Genomic DNA, 8,675 nt, shown 5'->3' on the forward strand with positions numbered 1-8,675 from the left:
TGAGAGTTGACAGAAAGAATGGGTCCTTTCCTCATTATTCACTGGAAAGGGAACATTCCCATAAACAGGAATTATCCAACAATTGCTTTACCAGCGCGGCGATAACAGCATGTTCCAACGCTGCTTGGGGATCTCCCTGCGTAGATCTTCCTGGCCTGAAGCCTAAAATAAGTTAAGTGAGTGAGTGACTGAAGAGTGGGAGTGGGAGATAGCTGGCTCTGATTAAGAGGCAACAAATTGGGCATCGAGATGTGCTGCCATATTAGCCGCTGACTGCAGTGAGTACATCCATGTGTTTGTTTGATTACTGTACACCTTTCAGTCGCAACGTGCCCAATCTACTCACAAAACTCATTAAGAAGTGACCCCTCGCCCCTACAAGACAGGAGTGATGAGGGGAGGAGATTTGATCAAAGCTCGGGCCTTCCTGTTGACATCTGGACTGGGCTGCAGCATATGCATGCACCCGATGGGATGTGATAGCGGCTGTCTGGCAGCCACTGAAATACTAAAACAGTCATAGTGAGAATGGGAAATGCTGCCTTTCTGGAGTCCTTTACTCAGATGGGTGAAGAAGTCTATGTAGTCTACGTCCATCATCCAAGACCAAGACTTTCGGAGGCCGAGACCAAGACTTTTGAAGGTCAAGACCCAGGCAAGAGCAAGACTTTTGCAGATTGACACAGAGACAAGACCAAGACTTTTAGAGGTTGAGACCATGACTTTTGGAGGTCAGGACACAGACAAGACCAATACTTCTGGAGGTTGAGATCAAGACAAGATCCAGACTTCATAGAAAAATCACTGCACCCCCCCCCCCCAAAAAAAAGGAGGAACCCCCCCAGTATAATAATTTCCATTATGTGTGCAACAAAAACAATTTCTTATATGTTGTTTTTGAAACCTAAAATCTAAGCAAATTTGTTGTTTCACTTCTGATCACATTTGTACTGGCCTGGTCTTCACCGGTCTTGGTCAAAAATCCAGAATCTGAGACTGAGACAAGACCGGGTAAAATGCCTTTGATTCTAAGAAGAAACCGAGACCCTTAAAAAGTGGATTCAAATCTTGAGAACTACACCACTAAGTATAGAGCATAAGCAACATAAGCATGGACACACACAATAATGAGCAGATCACATCTTAAGTCTATTGGAAGGCTGGAACCATGTCTTGTGGTCTGATGAGACCAAGATAAACTTACTTGGTTTAGATGGTGTCAGGTGTGTTTAGCAGCTGCCATGTAAGGAATACAAAGACAACTGTTGATGGTGGTGGGAGTGTCATGGTCTGGTGCTGCACGAGTGATGTCGGCCGGTATTGGGCAGCTACAGTTCATGTACTGTGACATACTGAAGCAGAGCTTGATCCACTCCCTCGGGAAACTGGGCCACAGAGCAGGACATGGAGGTTTGTCATCAGTATATGTGCCCTATATTGGCTGATGACCAGTCCATGGTGTAGATTCCAATTCACTTGCGGCCCTAATGAAGAAAAAGTAGGATGGAAAATGAATGAGTGAAAATGCTTTTTATTGTCTTTACAGGTGTTAGTTCTCTGGGCTTTCTTCTGCAAGTGGAATCCGCCGATCTTGTTTTTTTCATGATGTGTCTACTTAAGGGAGGCATTTTTTTTTAAAATAAATTTGTTCTGCTGACATTGAGGCTTGACACTATTTGAGTAAATTATGGTTGTTGAACTTTGGTGATTGCCAAATGTCTGTTCAGGTACAGGAGGTCTCCGAACTTGTGACTGTTTGAACTCTTGAAGTGTGGTGTGACCTTTGAAGCATGTTGTTCCCAAAACCTTTGAAAGTAGTGAACAACTTCAGCAGCATTTAACTCAAGAGGGTCCACTTAATGTCTCAGATGCAACTTGGAATGAGAACACATCACCGAATCTAGTATAGGTGGTTCAGTGAGAGAAATATACATACTTTTGATACCATCAAGAGTATGTTATCCAGTTATACATACCAGGTTTTGGCAGCTGTCGGTTGGGATTTCAATTGAAGTGATATGGAGAATTGAAGAAGGCTAGAATTACTGCAGTCCATTGATTGTCGAAGGTAAACATCAGTCATTCACAATCTGTGAAAATAATGAAATGTGGATACATTAAGCCATTTATTAAACTAAGCCTATATACCAACCAACAAATACCAAGGCAAAAAAAGCTGATGAAATAAAAAGATGTCTCCTAATTTTGTCCTTTCAATTCCTCTTCTTTGTTAACTTTATAAATTGTTCTCGTCAATCGGGTATAACGATTTATTGTTCATACTGTAAAAACTCTTGTAATTGTCACTTTCTCACTAGTGGGCCATATTCATCACACTGCGCCTGCCACAAATCCCTTGTTTAAGAAAAAGAAGAGCCAAGTTCTTGCCCTTATGGGGTCTCTTTTGATGATGTAGGTGTAGGCATGTGCTCATGTAAAAGTGTTATTGGTCAGCCAAGGTCACAGCAGAGGAAAGAATGTGGCCGAAGAAAGGAATGTGAGGCTGATTAGCACGTCTTACCTGTAAGTGAACTGGACGTGCCTGCATGGGATGAGACCGAGGAAACAAGGGAACAATAGGACAGTAGAGATTCCTTTCCACGCCGCATTCCAGCGATCCTGCAGCCAGGGCCCCCCACTCAGAGCTTTGATGAACCTTTCTCACAGCTTCCTGGGATTGTCGCTCCTCCACAAACACAAAAACATAAAGCGGCTGGTGAGCAGGGCCCTCCTCAGGATGTCCTGTTTTGATTAGTGTTAGCATCCTAAAAGCACCGTCGAAATATTATTCTAACAAGGAGAGAAGCGTAGCGGTGACACATCCACTTCTTTCCACTCTGTGACCCGAAGGGTCAGATGCACTACATGAGCCAGAAATCAAAGAGGCGCTCCTCACCCGGTGATCTTACCGAGGAAATCGTGAGGAAAACAAGGCGATAAAACGATAGCGAGCGGTTTCAGGTCCTGTCAACAGGTGGAAGTTTGGCGGGCGAACACGTTCTAAATACGGGACCTGATAATGACTGACACGTGTTGTCACAGTTGAGTCTGTTGTTTCAAATATTTTCCCCATTAATCTTCTAAATAATATCCAGCTGTGCATAAGTTATGGCAACATTTGATACTTGCACTCTAAAAATATTTGCTTCAAAAATAAAATGACCCATAAAAGTTGGCCAAATAAAGTAGCAAGTCTAGTCCGTTTTTTTTCTCCCTAACTTTTTGGCATCGCTGTCTCTCTCTCTGTCTGTCTGTCAAAATCTATCTATCTATCTATCTATCTATCTATCTATCTATCTATCTATCTATCTATCTATCTATCTATCTATCTATCTATCTATCTATCTATCTATCTATCTATCTATCTATCCATCCATCCATCCATCCATCCATCCATCCATCCATCCATCCATCCATCCATCCATCCATCCATCCATCCATCCATCCATCCAACCATCCATCCATCCATCCGTCCATCCATCCATCCACACTCTCAAGACTGCTGGGATTTTGGTCAGAAACTGGACCGACCTGCTACTTGGGTCAATTTGACCCAACTTTATCAGTTTTAGGGTCAAAAGTTGGGTTAAATAGAGTAGCGGGTGGGTCAAATTTTAGACCAAAATCGGGTTGTATTTGACCCAGAATGTTTAATGTTTAATGTTCTCTCTCTCTCTCTCTCTCTCTCTCTCTCTCTCTCTCGTTTTGTATCAGCATGTTTTCCTTCCCCAGAAACATGAACAACTTAATTTGTGGGAAGAAAAAAAAACATAAAAACAAATACCATATGATGCGAGTGACTCCACTACACTCTAAAAAGAGAATTTTAAACCACTTTAAGATTACATATTGAATTGTTAACCAACTTAAAAAAATAAGCTTTAATTGGTAACACACGATTGAATTAAGTTAGCCCAAAGTGAATATATTAAGTTTAAATAAATATGAGTTAATTAAACAAAATATATTCACCTGAATTAATTATAACTTAATATATTCACTTTGAGCTAACTTAATATAATCGTGTGTTACCAATCAAATAATTGTTGGTCAACAATTCAATTTTTAATCATAAATTGGTTCAACAATTCTCTTTTTAAAGTGTAAGCTGAAAGTCAAACAACAGCAAAATGCTATGGCAAGTATACTGTGCACCAGGGTCACCAATTCCGGTCCTTGAGGGCCTCTATCCTGCGTGCTTTATAAATTCCCTCCTCCAACACACCTGATTTAAATGATCACCATCGTTATTAGGCTTCTTCAAAGCTTACTGATGAACTGTTCATTTGAATCAGGTGTGTTGGAAGAGGGAACAGCAAAAATATCCAGGATAGGGGCCCTCGAGGACAGGAGTTGTTGACCCCTGTTGTACATATTTGATTTGATGATAGATAATTCAATTGAGGACTTTATTAGATACACGTACCTAACTTAATGATATCTGTATAAAAATGATGTCTTTACAAAGAGGAAACTGGTCAGTTTCCTAGTGGTCAAGATGACTTAAATTTTTTTTTTAAATCATTATCATGATGGTGGTATAGTTTCCTGCGCTGCATCCTACTGGGAGACGTTTTTATATTTGGTGTACCTTATTCAGCTACATGGGCGGCAGGGGGCAAAATATTAGAAACACGAATGAAATGTATGTTGAGTCCTAATTCTGACTGGCCGTACCCTCTTCCAGCAGCCAACTACATCTTTTCTGTCTCCTGTGGAATCAGGGAGCAGTGAAGCATTGCAGCACAGTTTGTTGTTTTGCTGGAGCTTGAAGGCTTTAGTTTGACAGGAGGGCACCACTTTGTTCACCTCGGTATCCAGAAAGGACCCCTTGGGGCTCAGGGCCGGGACGTCTTTGTCAGGGCTGTGGCGGGACCGGGGCAACGGGGGGGCCCTCACTGCTCACCGGGTCAGTGGACAAGCTAATCGATTTTATCTCCGTTTCACACACGCCGCCAAACCCCTACTGGGCTGATATTCACATGTTCAGAGGATTATGCTCCCTCCATCTCCTCTCTATCTCCCTTTCTCTGTTTGTTTCTCTTTCTCTCCCACCACATTTCTTGTATTTTTCATCTCTCATGACTGCATACTGTTTTGTCTGCATCTCTTTCACCAAACTCTCCCACCTCTTGCCATCTCTTTTTCAGGAGGGAACATGTTAAATTTAGACTCAACGCTGGTCTCTACATTGGCACTCCCCATGAGGGAGGCTACGCGAGCAAGTGGAGGGACTCTTGTTTTCTTGACCATTGCTCGAGATGAGGCGCTGGAACAAGGGAATGAAAGCTTTGGGAAAGGTCTGGAAACTTCACATTCGTCAGTGTAAGGAGATACTGCGCTGACAGTTAGCAGACAGACAGCCAAGTACAACACAGGATGGCCGTGTGGGTCTGCTGCGCTCGGTCCAACAGACAGACACAGCGAGACCAGACCAAACAGCCCTCTCATCTCATTTTAGAACATGTTCGCATTTTAGGCTCTCTGGCTGTCTTGCAAACAGAAGTGAAAGACTATGCGTTACTGTGAGAACTAATTCAGCCGTGTTGAGCATGGGGAAACAAGTACCGAATAAAGTTTTAAGTAAGTTGAATTACAGCTGGTAGAGCTCATATATCCACCCATGTCACCCAATCCTAAACAATGCTGTTTGATTGAAAAACAATTTCATTTTTGGTGAATAATATCCCTCTTCAATTCTGTAGGTGCGGATAATGCATACTGTAAAATGGAAAGCGACAAACATACAGCGGGTTTGGCTACAATACATGTGAACTGTATAATAGTTTATCTATATAGCAGAGGATCACATAAGAGGTGCATAGGGGCACATGTGGAAGAAAATAAATCACGCACACCGGATCTAAGTAAGCGTGGCTTAGCTACAGTTGGGCAAATTAGACACAGTTCCATCCATCCATTCTTTTTCTATACTTTTTGTCCTCAATAGGGTCACGGGTGAGCTGAATGAAGCCTATTCCAGCAGACTTTGGGTGAGAGGTGGGGCGCACCCTGGTCTGGTTGCCAGCCAATCACAGTTCATAGACAGACAGTTATCTTCTGTAAACATTAGCTTCAGAGCAATAATATGATGTGAAGACAAAAGCATAGCATTTAAGATCAGGGATGGGCAGCTTTAATGCTGCAGGGGGGGGGGGGGGGGCACATTTTTTTATTAGTGCACTGGGGGGCCATAGAGGACTACACACACTTCCTATCAAACTGCATGACAAAAATGCTGTTTTAAATAAAGGAAAAATATGTACATACGTGCAAAGAACGTGCTCCTAACATATTTCCTTTTTCGATAATATGTTTTTCATTGCGTGTCTTGAACCCATTTTTTTCCCCAGTTCAAATGGCTCTCTAGAATAAAAAGTACCGTTCAAGGATGGTACAAAATACCAGAACAAGAAAACCACATTATGCGCAAGAAATCATTTTGTTTTTTCACAAAAAGTCAATTCACTCAACATTTCTTGCATATCATTCCAAATCTGCGAAAAATAATTAGGTCAACTGACACTGTAGTGTAGGGCAGTATAAGCGTAACTGTGGTCGGATAAAAAAAAAAAAATTAGGCATCGTCCCCTGCAGTGTGTCCATAGTACGAGTGAGTGGTGATATTACAACCTAAAGCTAGACGAGTCAGTCAACCCCTTTCATATTCATAGTTCGGCAGCTGGGGAGTCACATATTCACTGATTTTTATTTCATTATTTTTTTTTCATCCAATGTTTTTTTTATATTTTGGATTTCACCTTTTTGGGGGGGTTGGATACTACCAAATAATTAATTGGAAATGTATTTTGAATGTTTACCAGCGTTTTGGGAATTCTTTGGGGGTTTGTAAAAAAATAAATAAAAATAAAAAGTTTTTTATGTTTTTTTTTATTTTTTTTATTTTTATTAATCAAGGGGCCACTCAGAGATGAGCCACCTGTTGCCACCTGTTGCCCATCCCCGATTTAACTCAAACCACATCACTGATATCAGCACCAACCTATGCAAACCACTTACTCGCATGAAGAATAAAAAGACTAAGCTGGAATTTCTGAAAATGTTCAAAGATGAGCCTAAAAAAATTAAGACACATTTTACTACCCACTTACCAAAGAGATAGAAAGTCTAAAATTTGTAGAAATAAAGGATTCGTCTGCGAAACACACTGAAGATGTCATGGCTTGAGATGCCATCGCTTCTTCTGGGGTACGCTCACTAATCTTCACTGATAATATAACACATGATGGCAGTATAACTGTCAATTACCCCCCCCCCCCCCAAAAAAAAACTAGTTGCAAGATAACGCTTAATTAATTGATATTTAATAGTTATTTTTTTTAAAGTATTTTATTATTTAAATACAATGGTCGCAGTGCTTGAGCTCACGTGTGTTGTTTTGTTCAAATTGAAACTAATAAATAATACTTGTAACTTATTTGTCAGATCTTGTAAATATCTTGAGGGGAAAAAGTTGAAATATTGAGCTCATAGATATCAAATTTTACTTTTGGAGGGAGAGATTTATGCTTCCTGAGTATGATACGTGTAAACTACTATGACTGTATGCAAAATTAGATACCTCGCAATTTGACACTCAACTTTTTGTTTTTCAGATGAATTTCTCAGAACATAAGCCACTTTGCTGTATTTGAATAGTGTAAGGATTTTGGTGAGCCCTTGAAGTTCTTCACCATTACATGTCTTCATGTTCATTAATATTTGACATTTTAATTGTACCTCTATTTTTTCTCTGCTCTGTCCTTTCTCTTTTGCTCGCTGCACCCAATCGCTGACCATAGCCCATCCATCAGCGACTGTGGCCAAAATGTATGCATACCTTCAGAGCTAGTAATACATATATAAGACAAGATTTATCTGCACCCATAAACACGCGGCCTACACATGCAATATGTATCCACCTTTTTAAGGAATTCTTGATTTCACATATGCAGTATAATATAATTATATACAGTATATAATATAAAAATTATTGTCTGTCTTGGATGTGATACATCATTTTACATTGAGGAATACATTGGCTTGTCACTAGGATGGTACCGCCAAAGTACTTCTTTTGTACACTTTTACATCTTGGGAACATACAAATAAAATAGCTACATTAGAGTCCATTTATTAGCTCTATGGAGGACCCCTGTTTGTGAAAGCGTGGTGTTTGGCTGGGCACCATGAGGTGGGCCATTGCAGGTATGACTTTCTTTCTACCTAACCATTAATCGCTGACATCTGACAGTTCAATCTAAAAGGGGTCAAGTGGTGCAGCCGGTTGGTTAGCATGGCAGATCATTCCCCGGCTGGAAGCAGCCAGTCGCGTCAACAATCAGTGACAAAAGATGCATAGGAGAGACGGCAAAGTATAAAGGAGAATCCGAGGGCCGGGAAAGATAGATGGTTAGAGAATCAGTGGAGCTCGGGATGAAAAGTTAGGTAGGGAAAAGTATTCATGGGCAGGAAGCTCAGTTATTAGCTTGTGGTGTGAGGGATTTACTGTCGTTCAACAAGACATGTTTGGGGCATTTCCATATAATTTGATTAATAATTGTAAAAACATGTAGTATTTTTTTCAAATATATAATTATTATTATTTTTTTTTAAATGCAGTTTTGGGTTTATATGGGAAAATGCCTCCCAGGCTGAAAGACATATTGCTTGAA

General features: G+C 40.6%; 1 long non-coding RNA gene across 1 annotated transcript; it reads right to left on the reverse strand.

The window, feature by feature from the left end:
* Positions 1–1,395: 1,395 nt before the first annotated feature.
* On the reverse strand, positions 1,396–2,645 carry LOC147170745 (uncharacterized). Its single transcript, XR_015095519.1, has 3 exons — positions 2,522–2,645; positions 1,977–2,090; positions 1,396–1,484 (listed from the first exon to the last, which is right to left on the reverse strand). It is a non-coding gene; the product is annotated as an uncharacterized LOC147170745 (long non-coding RNA).
* Positions 2,646–8,675: the final 6,030 nt, after the last annotated feature.

The sequence above is a fragment of the Leptonotus elevatus genome, chromosome 7 (genome assembly GCF_054856555.1).
Source record: "Leptonotus elevatus isolate MCC_2025b chromosome 7, RoL_Lele_1.0, whole genome shotgun sequence".
Classification (NCBI taxonomy): Eukaryota; Metazoa; Chordata; class Actinopteri; order Syngnathiformes; family Syngnathidae; genus Leptonotus; species Leptonotus elevatus.